The sequence below is a fragment of the Gallus gallus genome, chromosome Z (genome assembly GCF_016699485.2).
Source record: "Gallus gallus isolate bGalGal1 chromosome Z, bGalGal1.mat.broiler.GRCg7b, whole genome shotgun sequence".
NCBI lineage: Eukaryota > Metazoa > Chordata > Aves > Galliformes > Phasianidae > Gallus > Gallus gallus.
The window spans coordinates 28,651,704-28,674,867 of NC_052572.1; the positions used below are offsets into that span (position 1 = coordinate 28,651,704).

General features: G+C 35.2%; 1 protein-coding gene across 12 annotated transcripts in view; it reads left to right on the forward strand.

The window, feature by feature from the left end:
- Window positions 1–23,164, forward strand: part of KDM4C (lysine demethylase 4C) — a 309,184-nt gene that overhangs the window by 145,620 nt on the left and 140,400 nt on the right. The window lies entirely within an intron of this gene.

Below are 23,164 nucleotides of genomic sequence, written 5' to 3' on the forward strand. Positions count from 1 at the left end.
ATCACTGCTGTTCTGGCTACAGATGCGGAGTGCAGAGTTGTATGGAATACTGTGGGGAGTTACCCCCATGCAACCACACCTGGTACAAAAGCTTAATCTTGTCAGAAGAAACAGTAGGCAGCCTGTTTGTGACTAAAGATTTAATTTAAATACCAAGTGTCAAAGACTACATAGTCATTAAAATATGAATAAATTATGTTTACAGTAATGTTGGATATAAAAAATGATGACATGAAGGTAATAAATATCCCATATCATTCCATATTGAAGAAAAAATTCTGCTAATATCCTACTTCTGTAGGCAGAAGTCCTAAGGTTACGCAAATGCAGGTTCACCAGTACATTTAGATGGTTGAAATTTCCTTATATTCTACATTGGTAGGTCTAAAATTAGTTAAGGAGAAATCCTTAGTCCTGCTGTTCAGAGACATTGAGAAGTTTTCTTGGTTAGGCTTGCTGAGCTTGCTGGTTTTTGGTGATTGCATACTTTTGTTATCATCATTAGGAAAAAAGTATCTCCTTCTCCTCCTAGAGGAATATGCCATTTTAAATCTGGATTTATTCAACAGATTCTTGGATTTTACCTCTGAATAAACCAGTCTCTTTCATTTGCCCTCTTGCTAGATAGTGACAGTTTTTAAATTGGATGCAAATCACAACTAAAGAGTCTCAAAATTCACCACCCATAATCTCTGATGGGGAAAATTTACTGACTTCTAAATCTACATACAGTACATACAGTTACCCTGTATGTATTTTTATAGTCTTCAATTTTTATTGTTTTTATTTTGATGTTTCATAGGATTGTAAAATTAATCCAGGTCCCTGGCTCCAGTTTTAGGCTGTCTGAACAGGGAAGAAGACTTTTCCTTATTTCCAGTCTGAACCTCCTGTGTTTCACTTGATTCCCTTTGCTTGTCACTGTTCTGTGATCTGACACTGGTTGTTTTCTTGGTAACATCACAACTAGTGGAAATCCATTGTTCATCTCTGAAACTTCCTCAGCCATTCTTCAGGCTGAATAAGTCCATCTCAGTGAGACTCCTTGTACTCTTGTCCCTGACTTTATGCTGAACTCTATGAACTATAGTTGCATAATCTAGCTCTAATGTGTGCTGTCCCAGGGACAGGATTCTGCATTTATGAGAACGAACTAAATTTCATTAGGGTCCTGTCAAGCCCATTCCTTCTACTTGTCCAGATCTTTCTGAAGATCAACCCTGACTTTGAGAGTGGTGGTTGATCACTAGTTTGGTATTCCGGGTTGCTGATAGAAATATCTGTGAGATTCCAGATAGACCCTTCGAGTACTTCACTTGTTACCAGTCTCTGGACAGAATACAGCCCACTAACCACAACTCTTCTAGCCTATCCATCCAATGAGTTAGCCACAACCCAGACTGTAAGATTCTACCAACAGCCAAAATCTGGTCATTTTTATCACAGATGATTGGGCTGATCAGATGTGACTCAGAATGTACCAAATGTACATTTGGTGCCCAGAAATATATTCCAAGGTGACTTGTTTTTTTGTCTTGTTTTGATTTGCTTGTTTGCTTATTTTTCCTGAGACCTAAGTAGAGCAATTAGTCTACAGTTTCCTGTTAGCCTTCAAATGTGTGTACAGTGTTTCTATTTTACCAGTTTCCAATTCTTTCCCCTGTCATCTTCACAACCTTTCAAATATGACAGACAGCAATTAATGATGCTGGCTAGGTGTTTGTCTGCAGCCCGTTAGGACTGTATGGAGCTGTACTCCTTGAGTTTTGGTGATCAGTCCATGGTTCTCGTCAACTGCTAGTAGTTTTCCTCAAACCATGTCCATAAGCACAGAAGATAGGGGGACCTTGTAAAGGTGCAGTGCAGTGGAGAAAATGCATCAGTCTTGTTTGTGTTCCTGGTCACTAAATCACCCTTCCCATTCAGCTTTACTTGCTCACACTTTCTTTGCTACACACATTCTTTTGCTCACACTTTTCTTTGTTGTGGTTGGACTCCATGATCTTAAAGGTCTTTTCCAACCTGAGCAATTCTGTGATTCCATGCTAGAATGGTTTTAGAAGCTGTTCATGTGTGTATGTAAGTATCAGCTCTAGCTTTGACTTTCCTAACACCTCCCTACTTGCCCAAAGTTTCCCTTTTGTTGCCTCCAACTCCTGTGTGGTCAGACTTGAGTTTAGACAAGACAAGCTTATGCTACATTAAACATTCTGATTTTCCCAAATATCAGGATGGAATCATCCAGGCACTTGGAGGAGGTCATCCTTAAACACGTGCTAGCTTTCCTGAACTTTGTTCGTTTATCTATTATCACAGTGCTCTGAATCTACTCTTTTGCAGTCTGTAGAATGTACTGTGCTGTTTTTGTCACTGTGAGAAGTATACTACATGGCAGTTATGAAAAAATAATTTCTTTTTATAAAGACTTTAAGTAAAAAGCAGAATATCCATGATATTGTATTACTGTCAGTAGAAATTCTAAGTGCTTGTTACTTGGGGTACCAGAATACTTATTTGGCTAGCAAATTATGTTTGTAGAGGCATCTCTTCTGTGGGCTTTTGTACTGCATAATATTTTTCACTGATCTGTGCAATCAGATCTGCTAATAGATGCTTTCCATTAACGATAAGGAAAGTGGTGGTTCAATTGTAGTCTTAATGATGGAGTTCCAATGGTGGAACTTGATTGTGTGTATTTGAGATAGTAATGAGACCTGTTTTTTGTACTACAGGTGTTTGAGTAAAAGTTCAAGACACTGTACTAAAAAGTCAATTTTTCAGAGTAGAGCAGTTGTTGCTTTTTGAGGGGGCAGCTGGATTAAAAACAGGGTAGTAAATCATGCCCTGTACCCTTTTGGAGTTTCCCAATCTATGTGTTTGCCATTGAGCTCCAACAGTCTTTTAAGTGTTGCCATGCCCTTTTAAAAGTAGGTGAGAGGAATGGAAGATTTGTAATGTGTAGCCCATCAGGCAAATACTGCACATTAGTAAGCCTACCTCTGTGCACATTTTATCGTCTACCTACGAGAGACATCATTGTCATACACTAACCAATACTGAAAAATGACATTCTTCCTAATTTGATCAGGTGATCAACTTCTATTGTATGTTCAGTAGTGTCAGTTTGTTTTACCTTATTACAGATGACAGATCTACAAATATTATCAGGAGTGATTAAAAAAAACCTGAAACCAACAGTATTCTCTTAGCAGCGATATTTGCTTTCACTGCATAGATGACATGTTTCTTAGTCAAAATGAAGTGAAACTAGGGGAGCTAATTTGTCATTTGTGTGTGTTTTGGTTCCCCTGGGTGATTTCTCGAAACAAAAAATATTACCCAGAAATTCCGGAGTTTAAATAAGTCTGAGCAGCAGGTATGAGGATCTTTTGTTCATGTTTTTTGTGGGTAAATCACACATCCCTGTTCCTGTTTTTGGATTCCTGATGACATTCTTGATGTCTGAGTTTAAACTAGTTTTTAGACATACTTCTGTCAAGCAGGCTGCCCTTGCAGGTGGCAGTTATTAAGAGCATGTTCAGTTGCTAGTTCTGACCAAATCAGAATTACACCAGACTCTTTGAATATTTTAATTGGAGTTGAATATGGAAACCAAAGTAAATTAAAATCTTTACTACAAGAATCCTACTTAGAACAGTGGCATTGTTTTTTCCAATTGTTTCTGAAAACCATAAAAAAAAAAAAGTAAAATGAAAGAAGCGAAATTGTATGTGACTTTTAAAAATACTACAGTTAGAGTTTTCCTATTATTTTATGTTCTATTTCAATGCAAATTGTAGTGTCAAATTTTTCTCTACTGTATTTACCAGATTTACAGTGATTCTAGGCAGTGTTGTAGATTTTTGTGCAGGTTACCTTAATTCTGCCATTTATTTCCTATAAAAGCAATCTTTCATTAAAATACAGCTTTTGTGAGTTAGTCTTTTCTAATTAGTACGTTAGAGTGCATTACCATTTTTTTTTTCCAGTTACTAATTAATTACTGTAAACTACCAATGGGTGTTCTTGAAATACATGAGGACTGATGTAATGCCTCCTATTTTATTTTTTGGCCCACAGTATCAGAGATGGATGTTGGTGGTATGGCAGTAGAGGTTGAACCTTCCCGCCAGTATCCCATTACATGTTGTTGCTGTGTGACAGATGGCAGCAGAGGGGCAGTCTGACAGAATGGTGTCTGACATGGACGTGTATAGCTAGTGAGGGTGTGTCATTGAATTCCTCCTTGCAGGAAAACATGGCACCCACTGACATTCATCTGTGCTTGTTGAGACCAATCAGTGGACGTGAACACAGTGAGGCAGTGGTGGTGCATTTCAGCAGTGGCGACAACAACGGTGTGTCACCTCCATTGGTGTGGATTTTTGTGAGCATGGTGTGCAGGCTCTTGTTCATCGCTGGTGAAAATGCATAGATACTGGTTATGATTGTGTTGAAAAAACAGTGCTGTAGAGCTGAGAATGCACTTTATCTAATAGTGTTACTGTGCTCTTTGTTCCTGTTGTAGTTTCCATGGAAATAGATAAGCGGCATTATGTTTGGAGCAACCTGTCTAGAAGTTATTCTTGATCTGGTTGACAGTGTAATGTATTTAAATACAAAGTACATGTTGTATTTAAATACAAGTGTTGTTCTTTACAACCATGTTGTAAAGCATTAAAAGAATAAGCAAATTCAAAGCCTGAAAAAATAAATGTTAATATCTCCAGTCACCTGAAACTAGTAACTTTCATAATGTATGTCAGCTGCAAAATGCTATTGGTATATATACTGTATATATAATGTGTTGCTCTGTGCTTTTAACTGGAGCAGAGAAGATAAGTGTTGTGGATTTATTTTCTGTTTGAATTTGGTTCTGTAAAAGATGCAAAGCAGATCAGTTCCAGTGTATGAAATGTGATCTTGCAGCTAGGAAAATATTGCTGTGTGGCTGTGTTGGAAATGTGCTGCATAGACAAATAGCATAATTCAATAGCAAGTCTGTTAAAGAAGGTACCATGAGACTGTTGTTATGATTAAATAACTAAATATCCCAGCAGTCAGGGTAAGAATCAGTCCGCATGTTTTTAATTCTGAAAACATGTATTTGAAGCCCAGCTCATACTGATATATTTGCTTGCCATGGCTTGGAGAGATTAATTCAAACAACTGAAATGGTTAAAAAAGTATTGTTCTCTGGGAAGTGCTTGACAATTACTTACAGAGAAACAGAAACTCTGCATGATCTGAGGCAATGGGGTTAAACTGGTGAAAACTAGATACCCATGGACAGTGTTTCATTGTTTAAGCGTTGTTTTTGATTCAGAGTTATCTGTTATTCCTTAAATTTTAAATGCTTCTTTGTTTCAAAAAAGCAGTGAAGTGGCTGTTCTAATTACTGGTCGAAGATTCTGAATCAAAGGCAGACCTACCAATCATTGTGGGTAGTTTGAGACATGTTACAGATTTAAGCATTTTAATCTTCTCTTAGCTAGCAGGCTGAGAGGATTGTAAACATTCAGAATGTGTTATGGAGTCCCGAAGCAGAGAAATTATTTTGTCTGTTAAGTGCTGCAGATCTACTTTTCTTGTTCATCATTTTACTCAAACATAAAACATCTCCAAGAATCCTAGAAATGCTATTTGAATAACTAGAACATCACCTGGAAGGGTGGGAAGCCTTGACCACAGCTATATCCGTGCTGAGAATTAAATGTGGTCCAAAGACAGTGTGGAATGGTTGGTGGTGGAACTGCCTCATTGGTTCCTTTGGTATAATTTGATATCATTGTTATTTTAAAATGTTAATTATATTGTGTTTGATGAAAATTAATGACCACTGTGTTAAAATCCTGGAACTATGGCCTTTTTCTTAAGAGATACATAAGGAAAGAGCAGTTTTTTACTCAGTTGTTATCTTTTAATTGTATTACTGCTTCCAAACTGTAGGAGTGTTTTTATTTTCCGTGTAGAAAACTCTCTTAGTCCTACGTGACATTGTTGCAGAAACATGGTAGTGCTATAACACGGCGTCTGGTAGACTTATGTCAAATATTTGATAAGCGTCAAATACTTCAATTTAATTTGCTTATTTAATATCTCTAAAAAAAATGGTCCTCTGCAGGTATAATTCTTATATCTATTAGATAACCACATGGCATTGAACATTACCCAAGTGGTTAATTAAATCGTTAGGTCTTATTGCAAACCTTTTGAATTTAGAGATAGTGTACTTATAAATATGAAACCGTTCACTCCATTACGGATACCAGCTACTCATATAAGTGATCCATGAATGTATTCAGGCTAACAACGCAAAGAAATTTTTATGCACGGTGGAAGTGGATTTCCAGATTTAGCTCTTGCAAGAATAGCTTGAAAAAATGTAAGAAAATAGTTCAATTCTTAATATTAGAGTTGCCAACCTGGTGGGCCAAATGTGGAACAATACATGTAGTGTAGATGTAGTTTAATTGTTGCTAATTTGAACTGCAGAAGCATCTGATAGGGATGGTTTGGGCTTATTTTTTTTTCCAGAACCTAGTGCAAGAAAGGGAAAAACAAAAAGCATAATCTTGCTTTTTGTGCAATAGGAATTATAGTCATGTGATTTTAAAAAGTCTTTGCTTGGAAGGGACTGTTAGAGGTCATCTAGTCAAACTTCCCATGCCATACAGGGGGTTGAGCAACATCTGGACATCTTTTACTAGGTCAGGTTGCTCAAAACCTCATCCTGCCTGACTTTAAACACTTCTAATGATGATTAGTCCCAGCATGGAGTCTTGAGGGACACTACTTATTACTGATTTCCACTTATAATCGAGCTCTTTATTATAACCATTTGTATGTGACTACCGAGCCAATTTTTTATTCATCTAACAGTCCATCCATACACCCCATATCCCTCTAACTTAGTAACAACAGTGTTGTGAGTGACAACGTTAAAGGTCTTACAGAAGTTAGGTGGATTATATCAGTAGCTCTTCCCTTGTCCGCTGTTGCAGTCACTCCGTCTTAGAACACCACTGAGGAGTAGGGCACAATGCACCCTTGGCTCTGCTTTTCTTACATCAGTTGCTGATTTTCTTTCTTTAGGCTGGAATATTTCTTGTTTCTATCCCCAGAAATTGAGTTACAGTAAAATCTCAGTCTGCCTAAGAGCTGTCATTAGCAAAATGGGAGAAGTAACTGGTGGTTGCTTAGATGATCTTTAGTACTTAAAATATACTGCTTTCTTTCTATTTTCTTTCCTTTTCCATTTTTTTCCCTATAGAGAGGCTGAGAGAAATGAATATGTAAAGAAATAATCCTCATGATCCTTGTCTCATTTGGTAGGTACCTGGCAAAAGAGATGTATTTGGTTGTGGAAATTACTATTTTAATTATTGGCTTTTTGTTAGGTGATTTGTTTCATGCAAACTTGATAGGACTTTTTAACAGCTCAGTTTACTACATTTGACATCGTCTGAAGAATGTTATCCAAAAAGAACAGGAGGTATCATACGATAATTCCATTGCATTTTCTTCAGTATTTATTTGTATGAAATAGCAAAGAAGCTTGAAATGTACGTTTCCTTTTCAGAGCATACAGGATAGAAGGGATAGTATTTCACAAGTATGTGGAAAGAAAAAGAAAGAAGATTTTAAGGCGCATATCTCACTGCTGTTTTTGCGAAATGAAAATATGATGTACTAAAGATGAATTTGGATTAAAAAACAATTTTGTTGACCCCTGTTTGAAACTTATAACTTTTTTTCCCCCCTAAGTTGTTTTCCACCTGGGTTTCTCTTGAATGCTGTTTTTCTTTCCCCTTAATCTACCTATGTTCACAAAATACCTAATTCCACGTTGTATCTTCAGCTTCCATTGAAGTGAACAGAAGCTGAAGAAACCGTGTTTTCTCAGAAGATAAGCTTAAAGGCAACTTATCAAAGACTATAATTCTCTGTTCCTTTATCTTCTCTGTTGTGATTTCTTTAGCGTACAAATCTTGAGATTAAATTACTAGTTCTTTTTAACTAGAGATGGTTACAGTTGAAAACAACATCAAGCAACTTTACCCTTTCTGTGTCATGTCCTCCCCTGAGGCAGGTTGAATAGACACACGGCATGTGTCTGTTAAACATTAGTTCTTTAGCTGTATTTTAGTGAGAAAGAGCAATATGGTATGTTCCAATGCAAGAATCTTTATTCCTACACAAACATATGGCATAGAATTATCTATTTAAAGATGGAACAATCCAATAATAATTTGGTAGAGTGACATCTGCACAATAAAACAAGATGCTGATCACACTGGAAAAGTAAACGCAAAAGTCTTATACTGACTATTCCGACATCATCAGAAAGCCATTATCATTTCTTCATGGAATGTTAAAATTTAATGATCTAATTTGCTCTTATCACATGCAATATAAATAAAAAATAACCCTATTAAGTATTCAGAGACCCGTGCTGAACACAAAACTTCTAAGTAAGTGCTATCTTCTAGAATTTGGACTTAAAGCACTTACATATGTTTAGCAGGGAATAAGGAAAAACGTTAGGCAAAAATAAAAATCCTGTGGTCATTTCCATCTTATCTAAAGATATTTACATATTCTCTTCTGCTCACTGCATAGATTAATTTCTTCTTCTTCTGGTCCTGCTCCTAAATAATCAGGACATGTAACTTGACATTAGTCTTTACTTTTGGAAATAATCATATTGATGCGAAGACATAATGATAATTTTTCCCTGAATCAGATGTGAGTGGTGATTCTTTGAGGGCAATGTGAAGTGAATTCATGTTTGAATGCCAGACTTAATACCTCTTAAGGCCTCTTAACTTGGAGGGAAAGCTCTTGTGAATCAGAACTGAAACTTTCACCTTCATCTTCAAGTCTTCAAAATGAAATGAAAATGTCCAGAATTTTGGACACTGCATCGAACTTGATCTCAGCGGTGTTTGTTGAGTTAAGATCCTTAGGCCAGCTGTAGAATGTAAACTTTGGTTTTCTTTACGTATTTTGTAGCTTTTTATATTTGCAGCAAACAAGGAAAATATCCTTTAAAAACTAGTGGAACTGCTTGACAAATTGTTATTTTCTTAAGTTACTTTTGTTAGGAATGGTTTAAGTAGCTGCTTACATAGAGAGGAAATTTACCTTTTTCGATTCAGTGTATAAGGCAGAGTAAGGCTTGAGCTGATCTCAGCATTTCAGTTTTGTAGTATTGAGTACATAAATATATAAAATATATTTAATGCACAATTAGAACAGTTAAGATTATTTCATATTCATCTTTTGTTGTGTACTTTTAAAAGTACTTTTTTTCCCCCCTCTTCAATTTACTGTATCATACAGCTGAAAAAAGGCTTTTGCACTTTTTAATAGACAGCTCCTGCTGCTTATATTTTTTTCTCTTCTTTTAAAGAACATATTTATGAATGGCAAACATATTTATACATGTTCTACTTTTTTTTTTTTTTTAGTTAATAAATCATAACAGGCATTTTCCAAGCATAAATAAAAGAACAGCATATACTGATTCCTTTTACACATTTCTCTGTGCAGCCTTTCTTCTGTGACTGTATATAACACACAGATGTATTTTTCTGCAACTGGAAATACAGTTGGCCAGAATAAGTTTGAATTATCATGGATTCTTTTGTACTACCTGCTAGCCTTTGGAACTTACTCCAGCTTTGTTTATGATAGATTTCAGGCTAGCTGCAGATTTGGATGGAACATCTTGTAGGAATGTATTGGAGTGCTGGAAGTTAATACATAGTTGATACAGAATTTTTTTTTTTTCCTTTTGGATGGGTTCTGTCTGACTAATGGACTTTGCACAGATGAAAAAGCCACCAAGATATCATACAGGACCATTTGTTTGGTCTTATCAGTTCCCCCTCTACCAAATACAGACCTGCTGCAAAGGCTTCTTGGAGTGAAAGGCGTGTAATATAATATTCTTTTGCACGAAGTGTAAGCAAAGTATTTCTCTGATGTTAAAACCTTTACATTTCAATAGCATTTTTTTTTTTATTTCAGATGGAATAAATGTATGCTTTAAAATGGGGTAAAATCAGTAAAAGAATACATTTTACGTTCTGTAAATAATATCCACAGTAATGTAAACTCTGCATAAAATCCTGTGTCTACTTGATTAAACTAGATGTTGTTAAGGAAGTGGCAGTGTCAGAACGTAGTATTTATGTTCTTACACATACCAAACAACTTCAGTTAAATTTTTTCATATTTAATATCCCACGTGATCTGATTGTGATGAAGTAAAGCTGATTACCTTATTATCTTGAAATCATCAAGCAGCTACTGGTAATGAACTATTTATCTTAAATTTGAGGCCCAGGAAACTAGCTCTAGTTTTGTTTCTTCCTATGGAACCTTCATTAATTTATATTAGACACTATGACTACATAAGTTCCAGTCGCTTGTCCAGAGAAGGGCAACACAACTGCTGAAAGGTGTAGAGAACAAGTCTTAGGAGGAGTGGCTGAGGGTTATTTAGCCTAGAAAAAAGGAGGCTGAGGGAGACTTTACTGCTCTGTACAGTTACCTCAAAGGAAATGGTAGCAAGCTGAGTGTTAGTCTCTGAGACAGTGTGAATATTAGGAAAAATTTCTTCACTGAGAGAGTCCCTACTGCTCAGGAAAGTGGTTGAGTTGTCATACATAGATGTGATGCTTAGGTCATGATTTAGTGGTAGATCTGGCATTGCCATGTTAACTATGGAACCTGATAACTGTAGAGGTCTTTCCCAACCTAAATGATCTTGCAGATCTTGGATTCTATTTAAAATTCTTTATCACCTTGCACTATTGTTTGTAAAACATCCTCTGTTTGGCAGAAGTATCAATAATATTGTAATAATAACATCCTTGTAATAATAACATCATTGTAATAATAACATAATATATGATCCTCTTATATTCTGTATCCGTCCAAAAAGAAGAATGATAAAATTACTCATATTCTTTATGGTATGTTTAATGTTAAAAAAAAAAAAAGCAAAATAAAAGAGGAAGAATACTAATCTAAGAATGCAATTTGGTAAGGGTGAAATCATTGTAACACAGTGCTGTGCCTTTTAAATCTACTTTCTACAAATTATCAGTCTTTAGTAACATTTTTGAGATATTCCTCTCCCTGATTCATAACCCACGTTGGAGAGCTTCCATCTTCACTTGCACAGACATCTACCCTGTACATATTATACAAGTGTTGGAACATTGTCACTTAGCCGATACCTTAAATTGTAAATTGTCTCCACATTTAAAAATACTGAGGCATGATTAAGGAGGTGTTGTTTAAGCACACTTGACCTATCAAGAATCATCCTTTGGCTACGTTCTATTGAAGAAAATACTGTTTTGAAATTGAAGACAATACTAGTTTGAACATAGATCTTCATAGGCTCCTAACACCGAGGAATTGTGGTAGAGTATGGTATGAATTAGTATAAACATGTATAATCATGCAGTCATCTAGAGAATACATTAATGGTACATGCATGCTAACCATGCAGATCGCTGGTGGTGGTACCTTCCCAGCTTCGGAAGACAGAAGATTGTATGGCTATGAGTGGGAGTGGTATGGCTATGAGTGGGAGTGTGGGAGAAAGACCATATATGTATGTAGTCTGCTCTCTACACATAGCTATGCAGGTTTTAGTTCTGAAGTTTTTAAGGTCCAGTGTGTATTTTTGTTTTCATATTATCGTTCTGCAATACCAGGTTTTTCTTCTCCTTTTGTATTTCCTGGACAGCAAAATGCAGACCTATGCTCAGTTATCTGAAGCTAAAGAGGTGTTGGCTATCACCTTCTGTCAAAGTCCTTCATTTGATTATCATACATTTAGAGATGGTAAACCAGCAAGGCCTACCTTTTCAGGATACAATCATTCTTTTCTTCACTTGAGAGGAAGGGAATTCCATTTCTTTGAATGGTCTTGCATTTTTTCCATTAGGAGTATAAATGTAATTCAGTCTCTGTGTACACTGAGTCTGTTTGCTGATTTTTTTTTGTTTACTTTGTATTGGAAACTCATATTTTCCAGGAAGGAATTCAATTTTCCATGACTGTTAGCAGATGTTTCTCTAGGATCTTTAATGACAATGATGTATTTGTTGATAACTTAGTACTTGCTAGAAGGGGCTTTGTTTCGCATCAGTGAGTGTGGGTTTTTTTTGTGCGCGAGAGCCTTAGTCAACAGAAACATATTCAATTTCTTTCAAAAATGTCCAGGGGTGGTTTAACCCTATTTTGAATGCATACTTCATCTAAGGAATTTTCCTTTGGTTCAGCTACTCTATCTTTTTTTGTGGCAGGTGAAATACATAATGCTGTCGCTCTACTCTTTTTGTGCTTACATTTTTGCAACTTGTATTTTTGAGTAATTTTAATAGTTCAGCTACTGTTCCAAGATACTAACCACAACAGTTAGGTTGTGAGCACTGGGTTTTCATGCTCTGTGTGCTCGTGGTAGGTTTTGAGGCATTTGGTTCATAGACCTGCAAGTAATTTATACTGAGAGTGTGCTGATGTCTGAACATGAAAACTTTTGATGGAATTTACGTCATTATATTAGAGGATAAAGTCATAGAGGAGTCTGCTGTTTCCTCCTTACTGTCATTTTATGTCCACCTCCTCTCATACTTTCCCAAACCTAGATAAGCTGTGTTACAAGGCTTGTGTTCTCATTGTGTCAACTCAGCATTATTCTCAACAGCATTGTTAACAATGAGAGAAAATCTCACATTTGTGGAGGATATTCTGTTTGTCCTTGTAAAGGATTAACAACTCTTTTTGTTTGTTTTTACTTTAATTAATGAAGTAGTGGGAAGGAGAAAACACTGTCAAATTCTGCTAAGCTATTGATGTAAGACAATTCCTGAAGAGGTTATATTTGGTAGTAGCGAAGAGTGTTCCTGTGCTAAGGGGAAATTTCAGACAACTTTAAAATGCTAAATTGCTTACTTTTGTTGCTACCTCAGTTTGAGAGAGAATTGCGGTAGGAGCATGAACTCCTTAAAACTTAGGACATGTTGGTTTTGCTACTATCAAACCATTTTTGAAAGAAATGAAATTTTTAGGACATTACATATATATATATAAAACATATATATATCATATACATTATATATATATATAGCATATATACATATATTCACATATGTGTATATGTATACATTATATATATATATATTTTGTTCATGTATTTATATAACGTACATAAGTCTCATTTATAGTCAGACTGTAAATTGTTTTATGTTCTGGCAGTGTTTTTTCAAGATTTTCATATGGCAAGAGAAGTGTGTTAATCAGAAGATAGCAGGCAATCTTGTTTATGACATGCCATTATTAAATAAGATTTTCGTTGTTGCTAGGGTGTTCAAAATCTGGAAGCCCAGTAAATAGAACAAAACCACTGAAGATAGCATATTCACCAAATGGCTGTTACTGGAAGACTAGTCTGCTTTTATTTGAAGTATGAGCAGTGCCATAAGTATAGAATTCTGTGTGTTCTAGATTAAAGAAAAAAAATTGTTTGCAAGAACTGTATGCAAATAATACCCTCTTATGCAGTAATTCTGTTCCTCTTTGGTAGATTCCAAATCCTCCCAGGAAACTTGATCGACTAAGATCTTATTCTTCTATGCTTTAAATCTTTCATTCTGAAGAGCTGAAAGTACTGACAGGTAGTTTTCTTGTCATTAATGGAACAACTAGTATTTCTGACAACAAATGATGAGTAGTGGGTCAAAAGGAACATCTCTGATTAGGTTTAAATTGCTGGTAGGTATTTTTTTGAGAAAAAGGCTTACTTGTATGTGAACAATAACCTACATAAATAAAACCCAGAAGTTACATAGGACAGCATTTATTGCATGATTAATTCAGCTGTTAGCTCCTCTGCCTTTAGAAGACTTGAAGACAGCTGTTTGCAGTGATGCTTGAAGGACAATTCTTTAAGGCTACACTGCATGTATAAAAATTTATTCTTAGTGCTTTTTTGTTTGCATCGTTTCTGACAGGATTGCTTTTTATGTCTTTTTCTAGGAAGATTGGGTTTTTTTTTTGTTTGTTTGTTTGTTGGTTAGTTTTTAAAAATCACTGTGCTCTATAACTTAATGGGTTTGGATTTAAACAGGGATAGAACACTGGTTATCTACTGTTTCTTTCCTCACCATGTTTTGTTAAAAGGCAAGTTAGGTTAATGGGTAGCTGAAAATTATTTAATTTCTACTCTTTACTTCTTTTTCCAATATTCCAATATGTAGAGCCAGACGCCTGAGAAAATAATTTTCTTCAATTCAGAAATAAGATTTACCATTTGGATCAGTGAGTGGAGAGTCAAATGTATCCTAGTATTGGTTCTGTCTGTGACGTGACTTTGACAAACAGTTCTTTCTGTGGTCTGATTTCTTTTTTTTTCCTCTTATCAGGAAAAAACATTAATATTTGGAAAGCATTCTCAAATTCCTGGACTTGTGTGTAGAACTGATATCTTCATTATCTGTTGAAAAGCATGCAGGTTTGCTAAATTTTGTTCTATTTTGCTGAGCAGGAGCACAAATGAAGTGCTTTTTGGGAAACATGAACTCAATTTAAGAATCATATTGGCTAAACAATGATTTAATAGATTGACAGTCTAGAAGGCGACTGTGTTAGGTGTTAATTCTTGCTGTTTCTGTCCTCTGTGGATTTTCCTCTCAACAACTGGTAAGGTTATTGGTATATAAACCTATCAGTGGTTTATTGAGCCTATTGTTTGACTCAGTGTGTACAGATGCTGCAAAATATCAATGTGTAACAGATGTTAGGCAACTGATCTTGAAAAACTGAGCCAAGCTATCGCAGCTGTCTATTACATACCTTGAGAAACTTAATGAATATAACGGTGCTTTCTGTGCTCTACATGAGACTTGACCACATCTTTTCTCTCTGATAAGAATTTCATTGCTGAATTCTCCTTCCCCTAGAAAGAAGTGATTATGTACTGTGATTTACTATTCATAATGTTGATTTGTTATTCTTAACACTTCTTAATACAGTATTCTGTATGCCAGAAGCTGAAATCTGAGAAAAATGTGTCTTGATTGTGACATTTTAGAACATCTGTAATTTTTTTTAAGATGCTTTCTCAAATTTAAAAAATAGTTTATAATACTGTTAATTAATAACCAATTTTTTTAATGTTCTTCAGAATCAATGTTGTGAAATGTCCAGCAGTGTTAAGGCTTTAGATGAGTCTAAGCAGAATTTAGTTTTCAGCATGATCTAACTGTGAGCATGATCTGATGTAGATGCAGACAAAATTCTTAATAATGGCAACTAGCCTTGGAAACCCATGAAATTTGAATTGTGGTTAAAAAAATCTATGCTCATCTATTTAAATTGCTATGAATCTTAAATTGTTGTTAAGTCTTAAGATTTTTTTATTATTATTTCATTTCAAAGCCCTTACAGAATTTAAGTTACTGGCATAACTAGCACCATTAATAATAATATACCGATTTAATAATTGTGTTAGTAAATGTTTTTTACCTTAAATGAAGGTAACAATTTACTTTAGCCAATAAAAAGACCCCCAGGATAACAAGAAAAGTCCTTACTTGTTGGTCTGTGTACCCATACCAGGTGTATATATATGTGTGTCTGCCATCCTCCTTAAATCTGCAGTATGTTATAACCTGAACTTTTTCCCCAAATTGAATCAGTAACATCAATTTTCAAAAGATTTTTTTTGTTCAGAATGGAGAAGGAAATTTTTTTTTTACAAGGTTTACCATTTCACTGACTTGCACACAATATATTTCAACTCTTTCTCTGCTGCAGCTACAGAGCTACGGATTTACGTAAGCGTTCAGAATTTCTGTACGTTCAGAAATTCTGTAGGATTTCTTGGGTTGCTTATGAATCCTGTTTTTACACTTGATAGCAGTACATCTTCTATAAAGAAATCCATCATAATGGATTACACAGAGAGGCTGTGGATGCCCCATCCCTGAAGGTGTTGCATTCCAGGTTGGATGGGGCCATGGGCAGCCTGATCAGTGGGTGACAGCCCTGCCCAACAGGTTGGAACTGGATTGTCTTTAAGGTCCCTTCCAACCCAAGTCATTCTGTGATTCTGTCATGTCTGTGGAATTTATATGATGAACATAAGGAATAGCATTATAGCACATCTGCATTAGCTGACTAACAAATACAATTTATTGTTTATAATGTGATTTATAATATATAAACATGATTGCACAGGCTGTTTTTATACTTAAGATATTTTTTGTGTTCATGTATTTTGGTTAATTCAGATGTTCAGGAGATGGAAAATGATTTATTTGTAGTAAATTCTGTCTAAACAGGGTCAGAATTTCTCCTGTTTTCAATGCAGGCATTATGACATAGTTTAAGTTAAGCCTTTACCTTCCAGAGTTGAGAAACGGCAGTCCAAATGTACTAAGAAGGTAAGCAACATAGAGTAAGAGAAGGATGGAGGGCAGTTGATGTGCAGCAGAGAAAAGCTCCAGATAAAGGGTTTCTTTTTGTCTGTAGGCATCCAGGATGGAATCCTAGCAAGGGAGGAGAAGGATTTTGGATAGACATAGAGAATAAAATGAGATTGAAGAGAGAAGGGTTAGTAGCTAATGATTCAATCTTCCAATGGGAAAGAGTACTGTACTGGAAGATACCAATAGAAGATTTATTGTACTAGGATACTCAAGAGTAATGTGACTGTGGAAATTCAATTTTGTTCCACTACTGTGAAAAAAGAAACCGCTCGCAAAAAAGCAGTCATGCACACACAGTAGCAGAAGAGAACCTTAAACCAGTCAAGCTTCAGAGGCATGGTTTTACTATTCTTGTTCTGCTTACATATATTGGGCATTGTTGGTAATGATACTATTTTCACTGCACTAAACATGACAATACAGTCTTGGTTTTTTCTGTATCATCAGAATGGGATGGGTAGCAGCACATGAAGAGTGAGCATGCTATCTTGTATATTAATCTGTTATTCTGAATGACAGTTAGAAGCTAGAGTTCAGGGTGGCCTGTAGTATTATCACACATATATAAAGACCCTTCCCTCATCTTGCTGTATGTGGAGATATCTTCATCTGATCTTTACATGTCTCCATCAACTTCCTTGGATCCTAGGCTGCTGTTTAGCATCCATCTTGAATTTCATTGCTTATCTCAGTACGCTGAAGTTGTACTTGAGTCTGTCAATTCTGGGTCTTGCGAGCTAAGAAAGTATAATTGTAAGGGCAGTAATGGTGGATAACATAAACAGAAAGAAAGTCTGGGAGGTAGTAAAAGATGGCCTTCTTTCAGTAATTTCCTGTTAGTGTTTCTGTTCTCAGGGTTTCAAGAGAATGCTGGTAATCTGGATGAAAACAGATGTGTTTTACAGTGGCATCTGGCTCTGATAGGAATCAGTTCTACGTTTTTATATTTTTAAATATAAAATTAATCCTTTTTTTTGTGTGTGTGGAGGGATGTGTAGGTGGCATAATGGATAAGTGGAAAGTAAATCAGAAATAGGAATCAAGTAAAAAAATATTTTTTATTGCAGTGTTTAAATATTGGACTATTTTACAAATATTGCGGTCTATTTGCTTATGCATATATGAATACAAATAATGATTTTATTAGAATTATTTTGTTCTGTTATTTACTTAACACATTGTGGAATGTATAAAAAGGCCTGTAAAGAAAGTGATGTTTTGAATTTATGTTTTGTATGACTGGATGTGAGAAGGAACTGCTTGTGTTTTCTTTGACTGTCAGAGGACGGCTTGCTTTATTACAGTTTGTGTAGATGGCTAACTAATATCAAAGGTTTCTGCAGCAGTGCCTAGAAATTGCCAGAAGGTCAATGTGAAAATGCATCACTACCTGATTCTGTAGCACAGAACAGTTATTGCTACTAGGATTTATTAAATTCTGTCCTACAAGCAAACACTGCCTGACAAACACTTGTTCTGCAGGTAGTCCAGGTAGTCCATAGGATGCAGTTCTAACGGCAGCACCTATTAATTGAAGTTGATCAAAATACATTTCTTGCATTTTTTGAGCATCATTTGGTTAAGGTATTGCAACAAGGGTGGAATACAGTAGGTGGAATGGTCTGTTAAACAGTGCAGTTGAAGCTCAACTGGGAAGAAGAATCCAAATTAAATAAAATATATCTCTCCAATAAATTCATCATTGTCAGTGTACCATGAAGAAAGCTTTAATCACTATAAACAGTTAGGGAAGTATATGAAAAAATATGATGCGAGAAATCGTGCACTAAGGGGTCATGGTTTAGATCTTGTACTAATGGACGTGGTTTAGTGGGGAAATATTGGTGGTAGGTGGAAAACTGGACTAGGTGATCTTAGAGGTCTTTTCAACTTTGGTGATTCTGATTCTAAATACCTTAACAAGATGATTTTTTTTAGAGTGCATTTTTTGACTGTGATTTGCATAGCATATAAAGTTTAACAGCCTGATACTTTCCTTGTCTTGTTTATTTGTTGATTTGTTTTATGTTTTATGGATGTCCATTCTCCTCATGTGAAGAAGTGAAATTTTCATTTCTTCTGCTGTCCCACAGGTGTATAGAGTGAAATTTTACCTACAGTGTACAAGATGCAACAATTAAAAAAAAAAAAAAAAAAAAAAGCTTACATAAAGGAGGGACATGTACTCGTTCTTAATGGTCTAATAAAATTTAAAGAGTTTTTTTTTAGTGTAGATGTGATATGGTCAAAATATGACTGGTCAAAACATGAATCTTACCATTATCTCAGTGAGAGTAGTTAGGTAAAGGATCCTATTTTAAAAGATGCTTGGGTAGGCGTCAAACAGGCGTAGATCTAGAAGCTTGACATTATTCATCTCAATTTTTCCGAATTAGAGAAACAAGTTAGAATAATTTGATTTTTTTTTTTTAAACAAAGTAGTTATTCTTTGCTTCCATTTATAAATAACATTTATTTGGAAAAAGAAAATATTGTGGCTAAGCATGCCTTGCTTAGGTAGTTTTTTCTCATTACAAATATATATCACATTTGTTTATACCAATTGGTTAAAGTTGCTGATACATTTTTCTTCACTGTCATTGCTAAAAAGGCCTGCGTTTACTAATAAATGTTATCTGAATTTCTTACCTCCAAGCTGTGTCTTTACAATAGATGAAATAATAAAAGTAATTGTTAGTTTGATGATATTCATAGTACCAAAAGACTGGGAGAGGATTCTGTTCCCTTAATTACTCTGATTAACTAATCTTTGATTGAAGAGTATGTTTCAGAGGGATTCTTCTGCATATAGAAAATAACTCCTTCCATTGTATGGGCTGGGCTGTTTGCCTATCCCAACATCAGCTGCATTTTACATGCTTTTTTTGTGTTGTGGGTTATGTACATTATTTGTGAGTAGTATTTTATCTGTAGGTAGGACTGTATTAGGTATGCTGTGTAGTACCTAATGTTTTCTCACTTTTATCAACACATACCAGTCTTGGCCAGGATGTTCTAAACATGCCCATTTTGTCATCTTTTGTTACCTGCCACCAGAGGGCTACTCCTAAAGTACGAACACTGGTAGACAGTGGCCTCAGTCAGTTAGGTGTGTCTGCTCACTGAGGTAGTTATTGTTCCTTATACTATTTTATAGAAGTAGTGACTGGTATTTTTAATTGTTTTTATTTTTCTGATAATAGGATTTTAGTGATTTAACATCTTTGATTTTATATCTACTCTTAAATATGTTAGGCGATTAATATTATCATCTGAGAATGTAATGTAGTAAATATTTTAGTATAAAGTGGTATGCCCTGTACCTGTATCCCTTGAGGCTTGTCAGTCAAAATGGTGTTTAGTTTTACTTTGGAAACAGAAGCTTTCATTCACTTTTTGTCTTATAAGCTGGAAGTCAGGTAACTGTCAGCTGTATGTCATTCTAATGGGAAATGAAAAAAGAACATTGTTCCCACCAAGAAAAACCCCCCCAAACCTCCTCTACTTTATTTATCAAAACCTCAAAACCACTGTTTTTTTTCTCCCATTCTTTCCGTTTTTTTCCTTGGATTATTTTAGGGAAAGTGAGTGAAAGTAGTTTTCAGAACACACCTGTTTTTACTGTCTAATATGGTAATTCCAAATATTTATCCAATTATCTAGCTACTCCAGTAGCTAGAAGCTTGTCTTCTGCATTTTCTGTATTTTCTATATATATTTATGTATATGTATTTCTATATATTCTGTATTTCAGGTAAGCAGTAGTAGTGCTGAGCATGATGTTTCTCTGTTTCTTTTTACTCAGAGATGTACATCTTTAGCAGCTTAAAAACTTCTAGAAAAAAATCAATTATATTCCTAGTATCTGGTATTTATTTTTAAGCTACTTGCAGCACTACTGTTAAAGTGTAGTGGAAATTCATCAAAGATTGCTGAAAGACAGAAATTCTGTGCCTCACTTAGACGTAATTCTTTTCATGTATTATTATGATTCCATCAGACAATGCATTTTTTCTTGATGTTTTTTTATTCTTTGGGTTTAAATAATGGCTTCCCCCCCCCCCCCCCCCCCCCCCAAACTGCTGGAAGTCTTACAGTTAACAACAAAACCAATAATTCTTTACATTTTTATTTAAACAACACTTTTCTCTTGTGTGTGGTGCAGTACATCTTGAAATTGAAGGGATTTTGTGTATAAACTGAGAGATAACAGTGTTTCTTGTATGTAATACACATATTATTTTTAGAAATGGAAAATAATGTAATGCACCAACTGCATACGCATCTTTCACTCTCCAGATACCTCAGTTCCTTTTCTGCTACTGTTTATTGCGACTGATCAAGGACTAGATAAATGAGACAGTTTCAAATGATGCCAAGTGTTAAACAGAATGTCTGTAGGTAGATTGATAAATAAATAGATAAATTTTATTTGAAAATTCTGATCAGATACTTTTAGATAAAAACTAATATTAAATGCAACCGATTAAAACTACAATTTCAATTTTACTTTTCTTAGAATCATAGAATCATAGAATCTTTACAGTTGGAAGGGACTGTTAAAGGTCATTTGACCCACTCTTCTGCAGTGAACAGGGATGCCACAGCTAGATCAGCTTGCCCAGGGCCTGATCCAGCCTGGCCTTGAAAGTCTCCAGGGATGGGACAGTAAACACGTCTCTGGGCAACCTGTTTGAATGCCTCACCACCCTCAGTATAAAAGACATTTCCTTATATCCAACATAAGTCTCCCCTCTTTAAGCTTGAAACCATTTCCCTTTGTTCTGTCAGATCCTGCTGAAGAGTCTGTCACCTTCTTTCCTGTAGCTTCCCTTTAGATACTGAAAGACTGCTATCAGTTCACCTCACACCCTTCTCTTCTCCAGGCTGAACAGATCATCTCTTTCAGCCTATTCTTATAGGAGAGGCACCCAAAGTCTTTTTTTTTGGCAGTGCTGTGCTCAATCGTTTCACCCCCAGCTTCTTCTTCTTTTTGTTTAATCTTCCATTATAGAGTAGTGTTATGAAAATGCAGTGTATTAATGTTGACATTCGAATGACTTAATCTAGCCATTTTTTCAGGTGAATGTGAGATTTAACCGACTTACTTTAAACATGTGAATTAAATAAAATGTAGTTTTAAACAGATAACATTGTTATTCTTTGAGTAGTTTGTATTTTTTTTTTTTTTGAAACTTAAGCATTCATTTCTTAAGAATTAGAAGTTTATAAGAATTATCTTTAAATTGTAGTTTAGTAGTATCGAATCTATTGTGGCAGATTCTTCTAAACTATGGCTATTGAAATGGTAGTAACTGACTTTACAGCAATTATCAGGCTGCGATGTATTTCTGCTTTCTGTATGAAGATGGAAGAGGATGAAGAAGCCAACTTTGCGATTACTCTGGTCTGCAGGTTGCACATGGCTTTTCCGCATGGCAGTCCCTACATATTACTACAGCAGTAGTAGTGGGGACTTTATTGGGACACTGCTCTGCTGTGTTTTGATTGGAACTATTTGGAAATATGTGGAATGAGGCTGTGATGATAGCATCAAGTATGGGTATGCCTTATCTCATTATTCAGAAACCCACTCCATTTTGAATTCAAAATGGGGAGGAAACTTTCCAACAGGGAGTGTTGTAGTTAATGAACATAATGAATACGTACATAACGAACATAATATAAATTCAGAGATATTTCATGGAACAATGCATTTAATCAAAAAATGAATGCATCATACTGTAAGTGTACCAATGACGAAAGAACAGGATTACCTTTTGAAGAACAGTATTCTGTGCAACCCACAACATTCTGGACTAGATGATCTCCAGTGATCCCTTCTAAACCCTATGATTTTGTGATAGAGTTATCAGATTTCTGAGACATAACAGTTTCAAAGAATGAAATAATAGATTATTTGTATCCTTAAGTTTAAAAACATGGTCAACAAGATAATTTTATATGGAGATTGGGCCTCATCTGATGCTAAATTTAAAAAAATGACTTGTGCTAACTAAAATTTGGCAAAGCATTTTAAAAGATTTTGTGTTTGCAGTAACTTCCTATTAAGTCATCACTGTATTCTAGATTTTGCCTTCAGGTTTTTCCATTTTGTCTTAGATTGAAGGGAAAGCAAACTTGTTAATACATCTTGATTCTTTCTTTTCATTACACTACCTACGCTTTTCAAGAAAAAGAAAAGTAGATTAGAAATAGGTAGAAAGAGCAGACAAAAGAATTTGCATCCATCCTACAGAAAGCAAGCTAATAAACACTAGCAGTCTGTCACAAGTGTGCTTCAATTTTTGTAGCAGTAAACACCTTCCATGTTTCTTCACCCCTTTTAAATTAACTGTAGCAAGCTGCAAAGCCAGGCTATACATTCAGCATTTTTTGTGTATCACTGTTTACCTTAAAGAAAACGTTATCTCAGTTTTGCCTATTAACACAGTCATTTATCTATAGTATTAAATTCTTTGAAAGTTTTTCCACTTAAGAATCTATTTTTTTAGCCAATTTGCTTTTAATCTGAATAATATATGTACTGCAGACATATTGATTTATTTGCTGCCGCCTCTTATAGTAAGTACTTTGAAGCTTCGGAAAAATAACTTCAGTTTTAAAATAATCTCTTAGCATTTATG